General features: G+C 40.2%; 1 protein-coding gene across 2 annotated transcripts in view; it reads right to left on the reverse strand.

Annotated features, from left to right (window-relative positions):
* RAP1B (RAP1B, member of RAS oncogene family) overlaps window positions 1–22,387 on the reverse strand; it is a 53,466-nt gene extending 31,079 nt beyond the window's left edge. Inside the window, exon 1 of one of the 2 annotated variants that reach the window (XM_027854166.1) lies at window positions 22,287–22,387. The gene's annotated coding sequence lies outside the window, so the exon portion shown is untranslated. Of the gene's footprint in view, window positions 1–779; window positions 841–22,286 lie in introns of those variants that run through there. The other variant, XM_027854167.1, reaches the window with a different exon arrangement.
* Window positions 22,388–23,616: the final 1,229 nt, after the last annotated feature.

The following is a 23,616-nucleotide window of genomic DNA, read 5'->3' on the forward strand; positions in this document are numbered from 1 at the left end:
CGAGTCCAGACATTAGGAATGGGTATATAGATCTGATAGATATCTGCGTAGAGATAACTGAACCCAAGGGAGGAGATAAAATCATTGAGAGAGGGTATAGAGCACTCAGGACAAAGATAGTGCATCCACATAAGGGGACAGGAGATGGACAACAATTCTTCAACCAAAACTAATAAAAGCTAGGTCAAACAGAAAAATAACTAGGAGAGAGCAGTGCTGTGAAAACTTAGTAAGGACAGATGGTCAACAGAATCAAGTGTTAGAGAGTTCAGGAAGAATGAAGACTAAGATTAGGCCACTGGATTTAGCAATAAGTCCACAGAGGGAACAGTTTCAGTTGACTGCTACAAACTGCTTTACATATCACCTCTGGGAAATAACCTTATTCAGCTATGACTTAGCCTCCCCAAACCTACTAATAAAAATCCTACAGTCTCCACAAAGCAGGACAACATTTAATCACAATTATTACAAAAAAGAGAAAAACTGGAGTTTTAAGTGAATTACTTACATCAGTATGTAGCTTTATTTCTAGACAGACTTTTTTTGTAAGAATTTTTAGTGGCTATCAGCTTTACTTTAAAACCATTACATACTATTAAAGGGAAATCTCTCAACCACGGGATTCTCTAAGTTACAATGTATGATCTCACAGTTCTGGAGCACATTAAGAGTAACTGATAAGTTAAACTATGAAAACACAAGTTAATTATAGCAAAGAGATAGTGAAGTTAAAAGCATACTGATTTGGAGTCAGAGGGTCTGGGTTTAAATCTCACCTCTGTCAATACCTTCATGAACTTGGTATTACTTAACTTCTCTAGGCCTCAGTTTCCTTACCTGTAAAAAATGAAGGTGTTAGACTTGATTCCCTTATAAGATTCCTACTGATTTTAAATCTATTAGCTCAGTGAGTATGATACTAGGCTAGCTCAGATGTGCCATTCACCAATCATCTCCACCCCTCTTCACAGATTTTAATAAGGACTTACATATTTATGAAGTTGCTTATGGAAGAATATATTCACATCTGACTGAAAATTCTGAGGCTATTTCAGATTCTGCTAACCTACTGGTTTTGCTTTAACTTCTCTCCTATAAATATGTGTAGGAAAATTGGTTCCATTATACATCTATACCTACTGATGTACTCAAGCACATATGGCAAAATATTAGACAACAATTCAGTAGCAGATTCAGGCTCAAGACTTTCCCACAGCTTATTCAGTATTTATTGAACTTTGTGATAAATTGTACATTAGCACAGGTGGTTTGATGAGGAAAAGCACAATATACCTGATCTCCTGGCCAGTCCTTGTTTTCTATGGAATGAATCCACTTCTCTATCCCAAGCCCCTTACATAAATCGAGAGTATTTATACCTAATTACAAGTGGTGCTTTGCACAGCTACTCTGTATCACAGGTGTTTACACACACTTATCCATAAACAGTACTTACTAGTTCTTTAAAATTCAGTTTAGTAAATTGTATTTGGCTTAGCATTACTGGAAAAAAAAATTAAGTTTCATGATAAATATGATCCTCAATCAGATCTTTCTTAACTAGAATCCTGGCTCTCCCTTGTTTCCTTCAAAATGCCATCCTCTGAATGAAAACCCCGACCCCTTCAATCCTTGTCCCAGGTACCAGTGCCCTCTCTCCCAAATTACCTCCTATTTTGTATATACTTAGGACACACACAATCTCCATCAGCTGAACGTAAATCCTTTGAGTGCAAGAAATTTGTTACTTGATTGTCTCCCCAATGCCCAGAGTGCGTGACACATAGCAGAAGGTTAATCAATTCTTGCTGACTTGGAATTTTTTTTTTTAAATGCTCATTTTTGCTGGGTAGGTGATTCTTGGTTGTAATCCTATCTCCTTTGCCCTCCAGAATATTATATTCCAATCCCTGCAGTCCCTTAATGTACAAGCTGCTAAATCTTGTGTTATCCTGATTGTGTTTCCACAATACTTGAATTATTTCTTTCTGGCTGCTTGCAGTATTTTCTCCTTGACCTGGGAACTCTGGAATTTGGCTACAATATTCCTAGGAGTTTTCCTTTGGGAATCTCTTTCAGGAGGTGATCGGTGGATTCTTTCAATTTCTATTTTACCCTATGGTTCTAAAATATCAGGGCGTTTCCTTGATAATTTCTTGAAAGATGATGTCTAGGCTCTTTTTTTGATCATGGCTTTCAGATAGTCCAATAATTTTTAAATTCTCTCTCCTGGATCTATTTTCCAGGTCAGTTGTTTTTCCAATGAGATATTTCACATTCTCTTCTATTTTTTCATTCTTTTGGATTTGTTTTACAGTGTCTTGATTTCTCACAGAGTCACTAGCTTCCAATTGCTCCATTCTATTTTTTAACGAAGTTATTTTCTTCAGTAAGCTTTTGGACTTCCTTTTCTATTTGGCCAGTTTTGCTTTTTAAGGCATTCTTCTCCTCATTGGCTTTTTGGACCTCTTTTTTTTTAAGGTGTTATTTTGGGTCCCCTTTAGCAAGCTTTTGACTTGTTTTTCATGATTTTCTTGCATCACTCTCAGTTTTTCCTCTATTTCTCTTACTTGCTTCTCAAAATCCTTTTTGAGCTCTTCCATGGCTTGGTACCAATTCATATTTTTCTTGGAGGCTTTGGATGTGGGAGCTTTGACTTTGTTGTCTTCTTCTGGTTTTATGTTTTGATCTTCTTTGTCACCAAAGTAAGATTCTATGGTCTGACTCTTTTTGCGCTGCTTGCTCATGATCCCAGTCAATTACTTGAGTCATATATAAACTCTTTGTTAAGGTAGGGGTCTGTTTCCAGTGTGGAGAATGTACCGTTCCAAGCTTCGGGGGTTTTTTGCAGCTGTTTTCAGAGATGTTTCTAGGGACCTGTACATTTTTAGTTCTTCCAAGGTGTTATGATCAAAGGCAAGGTGTTTACTCCTTTCCTGGCCTGTGCTCTGGTCTATGAGTGACCACAAGCACTCTCTTCTGTCTTGAAACTATGAGGAGGATTCTCTCTCCACTGCCACTACAAGCTTCACCATACCAGGGCTCCTCCTCGCCAGAACTGTTACCCAGATCCATGCACAGGCAAAGCAAGAGAATCCTGCACCAGCAAAGAGATCCCTGCAATCCCTCTCTGATCAGCCACTTGATTCCCCCTCAGTCTCTGGGCCAGAAGCTCCAGGGGCAGCCACCGCCCTGGGGCCAAGCTCAGGGATTGGGGCTGGGACTGACTGTGCTTCTCTCTCACCACACACACAGACTTTTCCTACTGACCTTCCAAGTTGTCTTTGGTGTTCATGGGTTAAGAGGTCTGGAAACTGCCACAGCTGCCCATGATTCAGTCCCATGAGGCCTGCGCACCCATGCTGAACTGTGTTACTCTCCCAGCCTGGCATGATAGACCTTTCTGATCAACCACTCAGGTTGTCTTGGGCTGGAAATTTGTTTCACTCTGTCTTTTTGTGGGTTCTGCTGCTATAGAATTTGTTTAGAGCCATTATTTTACAGGTATTTAGAGCGGTTTGGGGGAAAGCTCAAGCAAGTCACCGCTTTTACTCTACCATCTTGGCTCTGCCCCCTTGACTTGGAATTCTTAAGAAAATGTCCAATTGAAAAATAATACACTACTGGGAAGACTGAAAAAATACAAGTTAACTTAATGAAAAGAATATGGTGCAATGGATAACAGCAGTGGTCCTGGAGCCACAGAGATCCGAGTTCAAATCTCAACTCAGACACTAGGTGTGTCCCTGGGCAAAGTCACTTAACCTCTGTATGCCTCAGTTTCCTCATTAGGAAAACAGTGATAATAATAGCACCTACCTCTAAGGTTGGTGTGAAGGACCAAAAAGTGCTTAGTACAGTGCCTAGCACAGTGTTATATAAATGTTAGTTACCACCATCATACCAAGTAGAAAAAAAATAATGGATGGCAACTATTTACAACTTTCACTAAAATAGATATTTCTAGGCAAAGATGAAGTCATGAGAAACAAAACTTTGTATAAATATTTCAAAGAGTTATACTGAAATAACAGCAAGAATAAGCTTGCTATTTACTGCAATCAAATGAGACGATCTCCATTATCTTACAAATTTCTCCATTCCCCTCAGATTAAACTCTATGTTATGTCCCACACCTGCAGGGTAAACATACCATAGAACCACAGAAATGGAAGACATATACATATCTGCCAAGCATCACTGACAAAAATAAATTCAGAATGACTAGGACATAGATATTTCTACTTCCGGTTTCATGATGTAAACTTCCTTTGGATTTGAATGTGACAATCTAAAGCTCAATGTCTCATATGTTCTTAACATACATAAAAAGGCATGTTGGTCAAACCTTATGCTGTAATGGATGTTTCCTGAAGAAATATTACAAAATGAGACTAACTATGCCAACTCTGCAGAGAGAACCCATTATGGAAAAAAAATAACTCACAAAAACACAGCCCAAATAATAGACACAGTCTATGATCTGGTTTGTCATGAGTATGGGAAATCAGAATTTCAGTGAAATTTCCCAGCCATATTTTATAGTAAATGTTATTTAGGATATGCACAAAAATCCAGAATCAAAAATTTCTTTATTCCCCTTAGCTATTTTCATAAGTGAAAGCAAAGACCACAAGTTTCTTTATTCAAGCATCTATATTATATAGTTAAATATCATTAAGGAGAGAGACAGCATGAAACTCATTAAATTGATTTCTCAGAAACCATAATAAAACATAGTAGAAATTCCAACCTGAATTCCAAAGCAGAATTCAGAAAGAAACACAGCAGTATCTTCTCTGGAATAAGAAATAAAAAGTTAAAAAGATATATCCCTTAGCTTCATTCCACTTCAAGTGGGGTTACAGCCTTTTAAATAGTCAAAACCAAACCAAACCAAAACAAACAAACAAACAAAAAAATAAAATAAAAACACACACACACACACACACAAAACCCAAACCAAACCAAAAATAAAACCCCAAGAAACCTGAACACCCCTCCCAAAATGTAAGCAACTCTCTTGTTAGGAAATTCCTTACTGCTCTGAAACTAGGGAAAAAACAAAATGATGAAAAAACAACCCAACAGTTTAAGGGGAGAAGGAAAGGAAAAAGAGAAAAAAGCCGTCCCTAAAGTTTCTTTCATCAATCAAGTAACTAGGTGTCAGGCACTGCACTGGGTGCTGCTGCTAACAAAAATTATTACAGTACTTGCCCTCAAAGAGGTTACATACTTTTTGGGAAAAAAAAATACACCTAAGTATACATAAAAGGTAATGGGGGAAGGGAACAAGCAGCTAAGGTATCATGAAGTTATGTCTGAGCAGAGCTCCTAATGATACCTATTATCCACATGGCTAATATAAGAGAAAAGCTTATTAATGCTGCTGAACACTACCATAAACAAGTTGTAAAGACAAAAGGATTTTAAAGTCAGAGCATAAGGTTCTAGGATGATATCCTTTTATTTAGTTTGGCAAAATGAATGTTGAGGGAGGAGTGAAAAAACACGGAGGAAAAACTTGAAAGGCACCTGAATCTCCCTCAATTTGAGGATGTCATAAACACAGCAACAGTAGTTCATGCAGTCTGCCAAACAGAGAAGCAATGTGGCCAGTTTTTAATTCTTAAGATCTTTAAACAGTGTCAACTTCAAGTGTCAACTCAGATTATTAAATGACATTGTGGCAAAGAGAGGCATGTTGGTTTCAGAGTCAGGAAGACTTGGGTTCAAATCTTGCATTGGACATACATGGCTGTTTGACCAGGGCCAAAAAACAACCTCCATTGCCTAGAGAACTCTATAAATTCTTCAAACACTCTGTAAGACTATATTGACTATCATGTGTCAATCTGTATTGGCAGACAGTCTTCACTGGGAGTTCTATAAACCAATGAAATCAAAAGTCCAGAGCAAAAAGAAAAATGTGCCGAAAGAGATGAATTTGTGGATGTGGGGCCTGAATTGAAACTCCAGCTCAACTATTTACTACTTGTGTGACCTTAGGCAAATCACTTAACCTCTTGTGGTCTTCACTTACTCATTCATATAAAATGAGGAGATTGGACTAGATGAGTTCTAAGGTCGTCTCCCACTCTAAATCCTAAGGTGAGTGATAAATTTTGACATCCAAGTATGAAAGAAGTGATGTGAAGAATATTGAGTCAAGAGACTGAGAACTTCACTCAGAAAGGTATTTTCATAAACTTAATAATAACTGGTTTGTTCTTAATCCATAGTTGATGGAGAATCATCCACTCATTAACAATGTCATTATGTTCTTGCTGCTGTAGTAAAGAATTCTACTCTTTAGAAATACTCTTAAAACCTCTCTGGCTCAAACTTTTCTCTTCTCCAAATAGATTAGTTCCTGAGCAATTAGGGCAAGTGAAGGATAAAGGTTTGAAGAGCTATCCAGATATGATCTGATAACCTGAAGCAAAAGGATAGAGAACAGACAAGTGTGATCATTTGTCACTAAGGAGTTTCAGTAATTACTCGAAATCATCTAGAAAACACAAGCATTTACTGCAGAGGCAAGTAAAGTCCAGAAAATTTCTTCCTAAATTAAATGCTCAAATATTTTAAAGGCAGATACCTACCCTGCTCTGCACTGAGTGATGTTATCTATATCGAGATAGATATATTTGACACAGCAACTTATGAAGGCAAAATTAGATTTAGATGCAGAGGATTATGTTTTGCACTAGATGGAGAAAGTACCTATACAGATGAAACCAAACTTCTTTATTAATGATATATTAAAATATTATCCTACTAGTCCATTAAGATCTACTAACACCACAAAATCCAATTCTTTTAAATACTTAAAAAATACCCTTCAAAAAAGCTGATCCAAATTCCAGTTCTAAACCCTTCTTAAATTAAGTCATTGACTATAGCTTTGAAACGACCACTCTTGAAATGCTGAACACTTTAAATCTCACCAGCTTCACTGTATAATTTAAAACTTACTGGATATCTACTCTAAAACAGAGGTGTCAAACATCCAGCATACTGGCTGAGTGTACCCTGAACCAGATAAATAGGTAACTGGGAAGTACCCAACAAAATAGATAAAAATACAATAAAACATAGAATATTAATAAGCGGTTTTCTAAATCAATATGTAGCTAGCAGGGATCCTTATATACAATTTATTGCCTTCCTTTTTCATTTGAGTTTGTCACCACTGCTCTAAAGCATACAAAAACCAGCTAAAATTAAAATTCTAAATAAAAAATTTCCAATCCATAACCATTTTTCTTTTCAAAGCTTTCTATCATGGAATTATATAGTTCTTTCTATCCCTAAATATTTCTTTCTGTCCAAGAGTATTCCTCAAGTCAGTATTAACTAAGGCTCTGACCCACCCCAGGTGTCAGAGGGTAGATCTTCAGATCCCAGCTTTTCCCTGTTAAAACAAGTTATACTAACTAGAAGGAACACAAAAGACCTCCACAAACCTATGCCTAACGTACTTTTCCAGCCTCACCTCTTAACTACTGAATTATTCTGTTGCTTGACCACCTGAACTTGTGTGCTGTCCAGCCTCAGTACCTTTGCTTCAGCTCTTCCACTTGCCTGAGATGCCCAAAGTCCTCAGTTTAGCCAAATGTTACCCCATCTTTCAAAGACCTAGTTAAATTACCATTTTGTCTATAAATCTTTGTTTCTACAGGATGTCCCAAAAGTTTACAAGGTTCAATATCTAAAAAATACAAGCTCTACTGTATTATACAGAAAATGGTATAACAAAGCTTTAATAGTTAAAAACTACACTAAGACTTTTGGGACATCCTATATTCCCAACTCCCTGTTTCTATGAGGTATACTGCATGCCCTCAGCAGAGGAAGGCACTTAAATACGTGCTGATCTGGTACAGTAAGAATACACATGAATTTTGTCTTGTTTAGTTTTTTGCAACTTAAGGGTCTTAAGATCTGCCAAGAGCTCTGAGAAGTTAAGAGACTTGGACTTAGCCAGAATCATGCCACCTAGTATGTGTCAGGGGGAAAACTTGAATCCAGATCTTCCTTGTCCACTACATCAAGCTGCCTCTGTAAGCACATTTGACAAAGGAATAAATAAATAGGCCTTACTTTAAGATACCGACAGTCAAGAGTGAATTCAGCTGGTTATGATATAGTCTTCTCCTCTGTTGGCATGAAACTGCCTAATTAGGCAATCTCTAAAGTAAAAAGCAGCCATCTAAGATCCACATATTCTTGATGACATGGAAAAGATGGACTAATATCTAAGGAAGATGGTACATGACACTAAGATATACATGTCATACGATATATTTAAGACATTAAACATGGTTGACACATCCTTGATCAATGGGGAAATCAACCTCTTAACATATATTCTCTTCTCTATCCCTCCTCTAGTCAGCCCGTCATTACAGAATTAGCTTTATCCTCTTCTTTTTCAGCTGGCAACCAAAATAGCAGAAATCCTAGCCAATGGCAACCTAGTAATTAGCTTTTGTGTTCTGGATTTAAGTATAATCTCAGTATGCTATGTAATTGAGCTCTGTGAAACTAGCTTAATATGAGAATGATCAAAGTAACTTCCCCTCCCTAGTGGATTATCTCACTTAAGTGTGAGTTCTAAAATACTTAAAATCACTGAAGCTATACAGTGAAGTTAATATTTTCACACTTGGTCTCTCAACTACTCCACACCCCTTCCTTCTTCCTGTCTACTCAGAATAGTACTGTAGACTCAATACTCTTTTTCTGTCCTCTCTCATTCAAGGAAGCACCCATGTTATTACTTCCAGGCTAATGCCTCATTATGGTGTAGAGGTGACCCTGGATTCTGGAAGTCCTCTGGCAGGTCCCAGCTAGCTAGAAAGGTTTTTAACGTGGTCCTGACCATCTGCTAAGTTAGAAAGGACTTGTACTCTCTATAAGCATTTCCTAGGAGTACCCCCAATAGAGATTCTTTGTTTATTAAGAAAGGGTAATAAAACAACGATCACTAAATTTTGAAGAAAATACTTCAATATTCTCGGGTAAACTACCCGGTGGCCAACACCAACACAACCTCAACCTTTGTAGCAGGAGGATCATCTATTTGAGGTTGGTAATCAGATTCTTAATGTGCAAAAAACCATGAAAATCACCAGCCAAAAATTCAAAAGGTGAAGCTAACAAGGATCACTGCTGAAAAGCTCACAGGAAAAAAAAAAAAAAAGGACTTTTACTTGATGAATTGAACACTACATTTTAACCATAAAAGAGCATATTTGGGTTGGGGATAAAGGAGATCTATAATCTTCACTCAGAAAGACATTAAAGCAAATCAGAATAGAAATTTATTCTATCATCACAACCACTAGTATGTACTACAAAGAGTTAACACACAAGAGAGCCAAGTCAATTCCTAAGTGCTCATGGAATAATGATAGAGTTGGTAGGGAATCAGTGGACTTATTGGCATTTACAATCGTGCAGTTTCAGTGTGACCAAAAATGAGAGATGAGGATGTAATCGCCACATATGATAAAATGTGTTGGGTTGGACAAATAGGAAGTATGCTCTCCAGATGAGTTGTAGCTGTATATAAATCAATATGAGTCAGAATATCCATTTTCTAACAACTACAGCAAAGGCATCAAGATCTAATTTCCAGTCCGCCAAAATAATGTTAACTTTTTAAGTTCCAACTGCCTTTAACTGGACCATCCTGAGAACTCAGTTTCACTCATCTTCATAGTCTCCTCGCTACTTTCCAGATACTGAAGGGCTGGAGAATAAAGCATGTGTAAACCCTGAGCTTTTGCCTCATTTTCTGTAGCAACATCAATATAATCTGCCACATACTCAAAGGGCTGGGTATACTTTTATAGCATCTGGAATGTTTTCTTTATTTCATTTTTCCTGCATCTGATGAATTAAAGTAAAATGCAGAAAATTCCACATTTATACTGAACCAACTAGAGCAGGTGCTCTTAACCTAGTGAGCCTATGGACCTTTCCTCAAAATAGTGATTCTAAGTGGTAGCTAACTGGTGCAGTGGATAGAGCACCGGCCCTGGAGTCAGGAGGATCTGAGTTCAAATCCAGCCTGAGACACTTGACACCTCCTAGCTGTGTGACTCTGGGCAAGTCACTTAACCTCAATTTCCTCCCAAAAAGAAAAAAAAACAGAGAGAGGGAGGGAGAGATTCTAAATAAACAAAATAAGATGTGTAAGACCACAAAGGAAACCAATTATATTGAAATACAGTTATCAAAATGCTTAAAAAACAAGTTCACTGGCCATAGGTAAAGAACACCTGCATGACAGGGTGCAGTTAGAAGAGGGAGTAATTAGTTTTAGGAAGGTATTTCTCTAAGGGTGCACCTATTCTGACCTTACTATTGCTTTGTTTTGCTTTGCTGTGGAATTTTGCCCTTTGTTTCATGATTACTATAAAACAGAAGTGAAAATTGAGGTGAGGAAAATTCTAATTAACAGAAGGAACTCTGAACCTCTCTTCCAACACAAATGCAGGTTATCATTAGTAAACTCTCTGGCAGACTGGCTAAAATTTAAAGTACAGTTTTTTTCCCCACACTCTTTATATTAATTCTGGATACGTACAACAAGTACATATGTATTTGCTGTTACAATGTAAGATCCCTGAGGGTAGAGATTACCTGTTTTAATCTTTGTGTTCCTATGTCCAGAGCGGAGCAAAAGTAACCAAACTTAGAGACTTAGTGTTTGTTGACTGACTGTGTAACAACCCATGGCAACTCACGAACCACATGAAATCTTTCCTGATCACTCCACCTCCATCGGCTATCGACAATAACATTAACAGTAACATAGCACTTAAAGGTTTGCAATAAGAGCTTTGTAAATATTTCATTTTCTTCTCACAACTGAGAGGGGTAAGAGCTATCATTAATCCTCATTTTACAGATCAGGAAACGGAGGTAGATAGCAGTTACATGACTTGTCCAGGATCAGCTTAAGTCTACCCCAGAAGGGGCTAGATTTAAACTGCCTTCCTGACTCCAAATCTAGTGTTCTGTAGCCACTTTATCACCTAGCTACAAATGCTCCAAGATCATTTGTTTTTAAACCTTGTATCTATTTTTGTGTGTGTGGAGACAACATAACAGAGTAGAATGTGTGTTTGGACTTGACAGTGAAAAGACCTGACCTAGGTTTCAATCTCAGTTATGGTCCTGTGTGATTTTGGACAAAGTACAACTTGTACGAGGGGCCAGAGTTTCCACCTCTATAAAATAAGGGAAGTAAGACCAGACAATCATTTTACCTCTGAATTTGTCATCTCATGATCTGCCCCCTCCTCCTTCATGTTCATATTATTTTCTGCAGGGTAGATTGTAAACTTCTTGAAGGCAGAACTGCTTCACTTTTGTCCTTGTATCCACAATGCCCTGCATAGTTCTTGGCGTGTGGTAAAAGCTTAGTAAATGTTTAATCAGACCCAACCAGAAGGTGCACAGATACTCATTGTCCACCTCCCCCCAAAAGTTCAAATATACCAACCAGTGGTTTCTAACCAAGAAATGATTTTTACTGAGTCTCTATAGAGTTGCTCACTAAGATTAGAAAATGTGGTATAGTAGAAAAAAAACAGGATAAAAGAATAAGGAGACCTAAGTTGTTTCAAGCTTTAAAACTTATTAGCTATGTGCTCTTGGAAAAATGAATTCATGTTCCTGGGCCTTAGTCTTCCAGTCCTTACAACAGATACCACCACCCCTACTATGCTCACATGGTTGTTATAAGGATCAAATGAAATCTCGTAAGAAACATGAAGTCCCCTATTAAGTTAATAGAAACACTATAAAAGGGTGTGGTGTGGTGATTCTAGGTTTGTTAGAGATTATCTAGTCTTTCAGCTTCTGCTTGAATACTTCTATTGAAGAGACCTCATAAAAACGGAAACAAAGGCTTTTCAATTCAACAAGAATTTATCTATTAAGCACCAACAAGATGGGCCAGGATACAAAGAAAAACAAAGCAGCCCTGCCTTCAAGGGACAGGCACTCTACTGAAGGTCAGAATAGAGAGAAGTGTGCTAACACACACACACACACTCGCACAATACAAAGTAAGGAGGGGGAAACACAAACAAGTTGGGCAATTTTGAACAGAACAAGAAGATAGAGGGTGAAGAGAGAGAATGTTCTCTTGGGTTGTGGCGACTGAAGTCAGGCGATGGAACTATAGGAAACAGCAAGTAGGCTAAAGAAGGGAAGTACTGTATAGTCAGTCTAGAAAAGACAGGCTGGAGAAAAACGGATGGTTCTGAAATACACACCATGAGTTTGTGTTTTGTCCTAAAAGCACTGGGGTCAGTCACTACACATCAAAGGTACAGTTTGAATGCAGGTCTTTTTAACCCTGAGGCTGGCTTTCTGTCACTGTACTAAAAACCACAACATTTTATGTCAATTGTTCTAATTTTCTGAAGCAGCAGGCACTGATGAAGCTTCTTAAGCAGGGGGACAATAAATTGTTGCTTTAGAATCATCAATCTGTCTGCTGTGTGGAAGACTGACTATAAGGAGAGAAGAGGCTGGATGTAGGGAAGTTAATTTAGAATGCTACTGCAATAGTACAGGGGAAAAGCGATGAGGTCTTGGATTAAGGTGTTTGACGAGGAACAGAGATGGGGACTGATGGGACAGATGTGAAGATAAAACTGACAAGGCATGGCTACTAGAAGTCTTCCCAGCTTAAAAACACATTTCAAGGATCTGATTTTGTCCCTTGCTGACAGAGATCACAAACACCATACAGCTTAATAATCTGAGAGTCTTGTTGATGAAAAGTCCATCACCCTCTAGCCAATTCTGTGTCAAACCTCTGCATACTCAGCTATGATGGTTCTTAGGTGACAAAAACATACTCCATTACCTCCTGGCACTCAAAGGGCTCGCCTGGGCTTCCACTATATTGGCACAGCCTTGAAGAACGCAGGTTCATTTTCAAACTATGATATATCATCAAGACAGGACTTTAGTAGGTACCAGTTAAATGTATACTGGGCATATATCCCAAAGAAGCCACAGACAGAAAGACCTATGTAACCAAAAGATTCAAAGCAACACTTTCTTTTTGGCAGCAGGCAAACATTTATTAAGTGCCTAACAAATGACTATGTAGCAGGTACTGTGCTAAGTGCTAGGGATACAAAAAGAGGCAAAAGACTTTCCTGTCCTTAGTAGGTAACCATAAACTAAAGGATAGATAAAACTGTAGTATGTCAGTTTACTGGGGTGTTGTTTTCTAATAAGAAATAATAAATGAGGAACGCTGAGAAAGATGTAAAGAAGATTTATTTGAACTGATGTAAAGCAGAACCAGGAGAACAATACATAACTATAATAATGTAAACAAAAAGAATATTAAAAAGAAAGCCCGTCTAAGCAATCATAATGCCCAATCTTGGTTCCTGGTAACAGAATACGAAACTTACCCTCTCCCTTTTCATAGAAGAGTGCTGCCTTCAGTTAGTCAAGGTATTTGTATAAGTCATCGTATTGGCTGTTTTTTCTTAGTTTTTTTCCTTTGTAATAAAGGCTTGTTTCAATGCTGTGACACATATGTACAAAAATACTTAGAGCAACTCTTTTCATAGTAGCCAAAAATATAATTAAGTCAATGCCCACCTATTGGAGAAATGGCCAAACAGATTATGATTTAAGAATATAATGGAATATTATGCCACAAGAAATGACAAAATGAACAGTTTCAGAAGAAACTGGGAGAACCTCTATGAACTAATGCAAAGTGAACGAAGAGAATTAGTAGCCCAACTCATACAATAAGATCATAAAGAAAAACAACTTAACTCTGCAATGACAAATACGATGCCAGAGAAGATGAATCTCAACACCCAAGTTCTGCTAGCAGAAACAAGGGACTTAAAACACAAAATGAAATATATTTTTGGACATGGCCAATATGGGCATTTATTTTACTGGACTATGCGATATCTGTTATGAGGGCTTTCTTTTTTCAACGGGGAGGCAGTGAGGAGGGAGAAATAATAAATGCTAAAAATTAAGGATAGGGGTGGAGAAGAGACAAAGTTAAAAACGACTGATGTAAAGACAAAAAAGACATAAAAATTTATCTTGAAACCTGAATAGAGTAGTTGGTGCGTGTTTGCTGCAGAGAAGGGAGAGGAGCTGGGATGACCTTGGACAGCAAGACCAAAGAAAAATGAAGGGAAGTGAGTGAGCACCTGGATATGAAGAAGATGTGAGAGATTCAGAAAAGGAGGCTGGGATAAACACAAATTTTGTAAGCAACTCTGGTTACAACCTTGAAAACTGAAAACAGTTCTAGAGTTTGCTGATTTCGTGAGTTAAAATATTTAGCAGGTCAGTTTAGCTACTCTAATTCAACTCAGCTTTCATCTATCTCATTCCAATTCTCTCTCATCCTCCCCTCCATGGACACAAACACAGGGAAGACCTGGATTCAAATCCCACCTCTGACACTTAGCTGGCTGCATCATGTTATTTTAGTGACCCAGAAAGGTCTCTAAGAGTGTGAGTTGCCAACCTTGTGTGGACCTATTATGTTGGTCAAGGAAGTGCCCCACACATATGAAGTCACAGGTATAGACCAAAGAATGGCTAAACATGCTCTACCAGATCTATATCGCCACTCTTTCCCCAGATCTGCATCTCCAGCTCCAATTTCATATCAACTGCCCAATGACCATTTAGATGTCCCACAGGCATCTCAAACCCAACATGTCCAAAACACAACTTACTCTTTCTTCCCAAACTCATCCCTCTTTCAAATGTTGCCCACGTCGGAGGAGGTCACCACCATCCTTAGTCACCCACCAGGATCCCAACCTTGGAGTCGCCCTGGACTCCTCCTCATCCTCTGTACTCAGTTTCCAATTTTAATTGATTCTAATTCCATCCTCTTTTCTCCATTCATTCCAGCCACCACCCTAGTGCAGAGGCCCTTATCACCTCTTGCCAGAATTACTGCATAATCTTCTGATTTCTCTGCCTTAAGTCCTTCCCCTATCCAAGCCAAACTCTACATGATTACCAAAGTGATTAACCTAAAGTAAAGATGGGTCTGGCAGCAAGTTTCAGGGCCTCCCTCCTGACTCAGACAAATACAGACTCATTTAGGAATTAAAGCCCTTCACAAAACCTACCTTCTCAGGCTTATTATACATTACTCTCCTTCATGAACTCTTGGAATCCATAAAACTAGCCTTCCTGCAGTTCTTCACACGACATCCCATCTCCTGTCTCCATGCCTTCCTTTACATGGGCTGCTCTCATGTCTGGGATACACTCTGTTTTTACCTCTGTCCCTTACAGGACCTAGCTTACCTCAAAACCCAGCTAAAGTGCCATCTCCCTCCCCTGCCATGAGAGAAACCTTTCCTTTTTGCCCTAGCTTCCATTCCGCCCTGCACAACACCCTGGAAATTATTGTATTTATTTACACATGTACTTGTCTCATTTGAGAGACTATAAATTCTAAGGACAGAAGGCTTTTTTGTTTTTGTGTTCCCAGTACACTGCTTTGGCACACAGTAGATGCTTAATAAATCCTTAAATTACACACCCACATCCACCTCACTATCACTATAGCAGTCAAGATTCACAAGGGATACTCAGAAATAGTCCCCAATTCCAGTAGTTGCAAATCAGAACAACATTTTTTTGATGAAGTGTTTTCAAAGTGCTCTACATGTATTATCTCTTTCAGCCTCACAAAAACACTTTGAGGTAAGTACTACAGCCATTATGAATCCCATTTTACAGATGAGGAAACTGAGGTCAAGAGCCCATTGTCACGTAGCTAATGTCAGGTGCTTTTTTCACACAGGACTTCCTTTCTTTAAACCCAGTGGCTGTATTCCATGATATCTTCTAATCAAAGTTTTAGGAAGGGCTAATAAAAACATAACCACAAAACTGTCTGCCTTTGGAGTGGTAACTTGGTATAAGAGAAAAAATTGAGAACATAGGACCCCAGGAGACCTGGGTTCAAATCCATGTGAGCAATATGACTTTGGGCAAATCACTTAATCTCAGGGTAATGGGCTTACAGCATCCTTTGTCCCCAAAAGTGTGTCATCATCTAATCCTTAGTTCTAACTTTTAAAAGAACTCAAAGCACAAATTTATTTATTGGGAAAAAAAAGTCATACCAATGATTTTTGTCCTTTATTTGGAGGTACCAAAGTTTCTATCACAGAAGTCTACTGATGAATTTTAATGAATCAAAAACTGTAAAGAAGTGAATCCAGGCCCTGCAAACTCAACAAGCGTTCACTGTTCAGTCTCCAAAATGTTAATATTCTTGGTAAGATTTTAAACATGGTTTAATTCAGCAAAATTTATGTTTCTGTGCTAAGTACAATATTAGAGGGATTAAAAGATAAATTAAGAAGCACCCTTCTTTTCCCCATTAAGCTAGAATTTAGCTGACTTATTTTTATTTCTTTAAAATGTGTTAATATAGCTATGTTACTATAATTAAACACATTTTTGGACATAAGTCTGGAGATTCACATGAGTTCCCTTATCTGAATTTAATAGTTAAGGGGAAAAAAAAAAGGTGACTGTTGTAAAACATGCCAAGAAAACCCCTGTAAAATAATAGGGACTGAACAGTTTAATGCCCTGAATTGAACAAAATTCACTGATTACATTGGATTTTGGTAGACACTTTCCTCCCTGTACATTTGTAGTCTATTTGCCAAGTCAAAGGCATTCTTCCCCTACAAATACAATTGTTCAACAATGTACAGGCTTGAGGGTTACCAGAAATTAATTTAATTTTAGTAATTATTAAACCTGCTTACTTTAGATCTGATAGTTTTGAAGCATAAGGTAACTGCAAGAATAAGAGTTTTAAGTACAATTTAAAATAATACTGTTATTAAATCATCACTCAACACTTAAGAGAAAATTTAACTTTCTTAATTTTGAGATAAACATTTCTTACAGCTAAAAAATATAGGATGCACATGATCAAAGACAATTACAAACAAGTCAAATGAGTTCTACTCTAGAATAGTGCCTTTCTGCAGCAGGGGAACATTCTGTACCAAATTAATATTGAACACATTTTTAGATATGAAAGTAATTTTTATAAAATTATTTCATTTAAAGGCCCAATATCTACATTCCCCCTATAGCTAGCTAATCCAGTTATTATCGTTCCCTAGAAAGAGACAAATTTTTAAAAATGGAAACTCCACTAATGCTAAGCAACTGAAAATATTTTACAAGCTGTCGTAGAAATTGTAGAGACATACAGAGCATGTTTGACCTTCACAACAGCTAGATACCAACAGTAATATTATAGTGGCTGGAAGCTTGAGAATAAATGAAATTCAATTTAAAAGATATATTAAGTGCCCAACGTATACAAAACATCATGTTAGATGCTGGGAATATTAGACAAGGCAAGACTCTACCTTGACTAAGGAGTTTACCAATCTAACATATAGAGGAGGTACAAATAATTTAGCTATAAGGTAGAGTGAGACAAGTACATATAATATATCCAAGCAAAGTACTGTGAGAAATTTGAGAGAGAGGAGGGTTTCTTAGGGAAATCTTCAAGAAGGAGACGGTACAGAATAGTTAGGTCTTGAAGGAAGGGAGAGATTTCAGTTAAATGAGAGAGGGAACCCCAAAAAAGGATTTTGGACAGACAACAGGGTTTAAAAGGAGGCTAGAGAATCGTACGATTTGGCTAGAATATAAACTGGATAGGTAGGTTCAAGCAAGATGAAAGGCCTTGATTATCAGAATAAGCAATTTATGCTACATTCAAAAAGGCACTAGGAACCCACTACTGAAGGTCTTTAAACAGAAAAGTGACATGGCTGAAGGAATGCATTAAGATTACTTAGCAGTAGTCACCTATGAAGCATACAAAGTGATTTTATTTGGAATATTACTTTGGTTCCATACAAAACTATTCTCCACAAAAGACAACTTCATAACACTTCTAAAAATCTCAAATCAAAGAGTCTTTGACTCTTGTACAGTAAGCAGTTCAATATATCTCAGAAGGAGGAGGCAGCATGACTATAGAAAGAGTACTGGCTTGGGAGTCCAGGGACTAAGGTTGGAATACTAGCTTTTGCCCTTTGCTCATTACCTACTTGCCCAACATCTCAATCAGTTTCTTAGCCTAGATTTCCTCATCTATAAAATGAGAGGGGCTGAATTAGATGATCTTGTGGTATCTTCTAACTCAATATCATCTCAGGGTGCCATCATAAATTCTAATCTTTGAAGTAATAAGACCTTGGCATGCTATAAATTTAATTGAGCCTACAGATTTTCTTTTTAAGGAAAAAAGTTCTGAAATGGTAAACTGCTATTTATCAATACTGTCCTATGTAATGTAGTTCAGAAAGTTGATAAAATAACAAATTTATGTATTTATAGACGTTACACTGACCTTTCAAAGAGTCAAGAAAAAGTCAGTTCCCAGGCTTGTACTTCCAACTATTAATCTAGTTGGCCTGGGAAATTATCAACAAGTTTGGCTAGGAGGTAAAAGCTCTCAGCCTCACTAATCCTCATGGCCATCTAATCCCTCAAACAGGAAAAAGAAAAACTCAAAAATTGTGTCACAGTTTATAATAGGGTCCTTTTGCACCCTCACCAACTGAACCCCTTTGGTTAGGGATGCAAGCAGGCCAGTCTTCTGCCCCAATATCACTAGTACGTGTTATAGCAAAATTCCAAAGCACCATCATAAAGGACTCAAGCACTTTGAATGCTTTCATTATAAGTATCAAGGTATTTCCAGTGGTACAGAAATCTAGAGTACAATAACTTGGAGGTTAAGAGGGGGAAGGTATGGGCAGAAGGATGGTAAGCACAAGGGAGAAAATCCTCTGGCATTAATATGAATAGACATAGAAGTGTGTAATAAGTGTCATTAAGGAAAAACACAAGCCAGAAACAAATCAATAGGTGTTTTCACCTATGCTAAAAGTTCATTTGTAATTTTTGTATTAGTCAAACACCAAATCTGTTTAGAAGATTGTAATTAAAGACAAATATGGCAGAGTTGAACATTAGTTTCCTATTCAATTTCATCAAATTTAAGGCGTTACCAAAGACTGAGAATAATAATTTAATGTTACTAGTTGCAAATTATGAATTTTTACATTGGCTATGGCTTGTTAAGATGTTCAAGTATATGGCTCAGATTTTTCTGTTGTTCTGACTCTCCATCACAACTCACCTAGTACAGGAGTAGGTCACCTGGCACTAATTCCACAGCATTACTGTGAGGATAAAATACAAACATAGATGGAAAGCATTTTGAAATTTTAAAGCACTTTAAACAAAGGCAAGAGATTTTGCATCCAAGTCTTCATCTGCCTCCCCACTTAAGCTGCTAGCAGTTATCCCAGAATCAAATAGGGAAGCTCCTTTCATTCCCCACCTGAAGAGGAGGCAGCCAAGTGGAAAGAGGACTGAATCTGGAGCCACACATGTGACCGGGCAATCCTGGGCAACTCTCTGAACTTACGCTGAAGAAAAAGTGCAGACCTGCATAAATCAAGGCCATTTCCTTATTCAGGAATTCCCCACATCAATGAAATTGTAAAATCATAAATTCAGACCTGATTCCAATGTGCTATTTCTTTTATGTCAGTCACCTCCATGTGCGGGGCCACCTGATTTGATACATCAGGATTTAATTGTGTATTTCTGGGTTTCAAGGCCCTTCTCCAGGCTTTCCCTGACAAGAGCTCTCTAATTTATACATGGCCAACCTTCCAATTCTCCAATCTACAAACCTACTTGTCAGACATTTTTGTCAGACAGAATTTGTTATTCTGTCCTTTTTGGTAGGGGAGAAACAAAAAGCCAGCACTTTTAAGTTAGGCATTCAGTGTATGACCTTGAATAAGTCACTTCACTCAGAGGTATCTTTTCCTTATCTGGAAAATGAGGGGCTTGTACTAGATAGAAAACTCCAAGGTCTCTTCCAACTCTGAAGTTTATGAGTACCAAAATAATATCCAAAGGGCAACCCTTGAGTCAGCTTAGAAACATTTATATGGGAGTAAAAGGCATTCTTTTTCTTTTGTGCATCATTTCTTGCTAGGATAACTTGCATGAAATTCCAAAGACTTTATAGGTACAAAGCAGGGTAGTTACAAACAAATAGGTTCCAAATGGTTGAGGGGGTCCCCACTTGTAGTGAGGTATGGATTTACAAAGCCATACTTATATCCAAAAACCCCTCAAACACAGTGTGGTATAATTCCAAAAAAATTCTCACTGATACAAAAATGAAGTTTAGTATGACTTAATTTAAAGGAACATACAAAGCTGAAGTTACTAATTTCTGATTGGGACATCAGTTTTTTTTTGACAAACTGATAATGTTTATCTAAACAGGAAGAAGAAAAGTATTAAGCTAAATCTATCAATCAACTATTAAAGTCTACTAGGTACCAGGCACTATGGCTACAAAAACAAACAAACAAAAAACAATCCTACTAGCAAGGAGCTTACCTATACAAAAATCTAGTGGTAGGTCTCCAAAGAAACAAAAACTTTCCTGATGTTAAGAACAGCTCTTCCTCCAAAAGACATCCATTTGGGGGGGAGGGGGGAGAGAATGATTGTGGGTTAAAAAACCTTATTTTGAAGCTTTGAAGAATAATAGTTAATTGCATTCTCATTATATGGTGGGGGTAGGAACTGGTTTTAATATCTCCAGCACCTAGCAGAGGGTCTACTGTACATGGGTGTTTAATAAATGCTTGACAACTTGAGAGTGCAGTACTTTTTCCAAAGGACATCCATTTGTGGAAAGAAAAAAAAAAAAACACCACCACAACCCATCTCCCTTCAGGCCTTTAAAAATCAGAGTTTATTATATCCCCTTTAGATTGTGGTCTCCTTGAGGGCAGAACTTGCTTTTCTTAGTATCCCCAGCATCAAGCATGAGCCTGATACATAGCAGACACTTAATAAGCCCTTGTTGACTTGAGAGTTCGGTACTTTTTCCAAATGATATCTAGGGGAAAAAAAAAAAAGTGGGCCAGCTCTGCTGGAGCAGTTTTTAAATAACCTACTTCAAAGGCTAGGAAGAATCATAGTTTATTGCATCTTCCTTAGATTGTGAGCTGCTGGAGGGCAGGCATTGCTTTTCTGAATATCTCCAGTGCCTGGCACATAGTAGGTACTGAATAAATGTTGACTTAAGTGCAGTACTTTGCTCAAAGGATATCCAGAAAAGAAAAAAAAAGTGGGCCAGCTCTACTGGGGCAGTTTTAAACACCCTACTTCAAGGCTGAGAAGAATCCCAGTTTATTGCACAGTGCCTCCCCCCAGACTGCGCGCTCCTTGAGGGCAGGGGCTGCTTTGGCCTCTCGGGGCGCCTCCTGAGCTCGGGTTTCACCTGGCTTGACCCCGGGAAGGCAAAAAGAGCAAAGGAGCGCGCGGGGCTCCAGAACGTCGTGGGGTGGTCTCCCCCAGCGGGGGGCCGCCCTGAGAGCGCTTCCTGCCCGGCTGCAGGCAGGGAAGGCCCTTTAATCAGTCCGTCTCCCTCTCCCCGGGCTGCGGGTACGGAGCCGGACGAGGTGGGGCTCGCTCAGCCGCCTTCCTCCTACCACTTCCCGAAACAAATGCGAGTCCACCAGCCCGTCGCAAGGAAACTTCCCCCCCTTCCCTTCCCTGTCAGCCTCGCAGCCCCGAGGGAGGGGGCCGGGGAGTGGTTTCCCCCTGAACCTTCCCGGCCCCCTCCCACTCCCACTCCCACCCCCGGATTCGGGGACTGTCCGTCCGGTCCAAGGACAACTTTTCTCGTTTCCGCTCTCCAACTTCCACCCACAGCCCGGGGTGGGACCCCCGGCGGCGCGAAGGGGGAGGGGGTGGCCGCGGCGGGGGGTGCGGGAGGCGGACACACGCCTCGCCCCGGCACCGTCCACGCCCGCCGCAGGCAGGCAGGAGCGGGGGCGCGTGCGGGTGTGCGTGTGAGTGCGTGTGACTGAGTGTGCAAGGGGGGGTCCTCAAGCTCGCACTTCCTCCGCCATGTTTCAGATATTTGACCCCTTCCGCAGAGAGGAGCGCGGCTCCCCAGAGGCGGCGGCGGCGCTTCGTCCCTCCCCGGCTCCGGAGGGGGCCCGGCCGGCACCGCCACCTGCGCGTCCCGCTCCAGCCCCGGGCTCCCTCAGCCCCGCCGCCCCGTCCGCCGCCCGTCCGCGCCCCGCCCGGGCCGGGCCTCCTCCCCGCCCCGTCGCCGGCCCCCCACTCACTCAGGGCGCTGCCACCGAGTCTCCCGGAGGGCCCCCTCCGCAGAGCCGGGCTCTCTCTCGGCGTCTCCGTGTCCGCTCTCCGGCCGCCGAGGCGGGTGGGTCGCCGGGCTTACCGCTGCTGCCGAAGCCGCCGCCGCTGCCGCCGCCACCTCCCTCCTCCTCTTCCTCCTCCTCCGCCGCCGCCGCCGCTCCAGCTCGTTCCACGCCTGACTCTGGGCGAGGTTTGGCTGGGTCGCCTTGACGTCAGGCGTTCAGCCTCGCTTTCGGTTCCTTCCGCTGGCGGAGAGGGCGGGCGTGGAGCACGGGAGGGGGCGGGGCTAGCGAGGGGAGGGAGAAGGGAAACTAGGCGGGAGGGGCGGGGCTGGGCGGGGCGCCGCGAAGGCTGACCTTTTCTCTCTCCTCGCTCTCTCCTCCCGCCCTCCTCCCTCCCTGCCGGCTCCCTCGCCCTCCTCCCCCCTCCCTCCTCCCTCCTCCCTCCTCCCTCCCTCCCACGCCTCCGGGACCGGGACCAGAGCGAGGCTGAGGCTGGTCCACGTGGAGCGAGAGTCCGGCTCTCAGGCGAGAAGCCTTTCGTAAGCGCCTACTGTGTGCTGAGTGCGGGGATGGGGAGTGGGGGACGATAGAAAGAAAGGCAAAAGCCCCATTTGACTGCTTTCAAGGAGGTCACAGTCTAATGCAAACAAGATATATGCAGGATATATTGGATAATAAGTCAATAAACGTTTATTAAGTGCCTACTGCTAATTGCTGGGAAAATAAAGGCAAAAGCCGGTCCCTGCTCACAAGGAGCTCGTAGTCTAACAGAATCAGTCAACATTGATTTAGCACCTACTACGTGCCAGGCACTGTGTGTGCTAAGTGCTGGGGACAGAAAGAAAGGCAAAAGACAATCTCCCACTCATTAGGAGCTCGCAGTCTAATAGGGGAGACAGCTATATACCAACAAGTCACATGCAAGGATGTATTGGAAATAATCCGCAGAAGGAATGCAGCAGAATTAAGGGAGAAATCAGGGAAGGCTTCCCGTAGAAGGTGGGATTTTAGCAGGGACTAGAAGGAAGGAGAGGGAAGACGGGGAGGCACGTAAGTGTGCCCACCTAAAGCGGGAGAGATTCTCCAGGTCTGGGTCAAGTTAAGTCAATAATCGCTTATTAAATTCAGAATGCTGGTGTGAATGCGTGGGGATACAATAAATAACAAAAAAAAAAAAAAGAAAGATAGCCAGGGGTCCTGAAGAAATTTATATTCTAATGGAGAAAGATAACGTATAAAAGTAAGCTGCTAAGGGAGGTGGGGTGAGCATTGTAGGGAAAATCCAAGAAGAGAGTCT

Source organism: Vombatus ursinus, unplaced genomic scaffold (assembly GCF_900497805.2).
Source record: "Vombatus ursinus unplaced genomic scaffold, bare-nosed wombat genome assembly UNPS02010320.1, whole genome shotgun sequence".
Lineage (NCBI taxonomy): Eukaryota > Metazoa > Chordata > Mammalia > Diprotodontia > Vombatidae > Vombatus > Vombatus ursinus.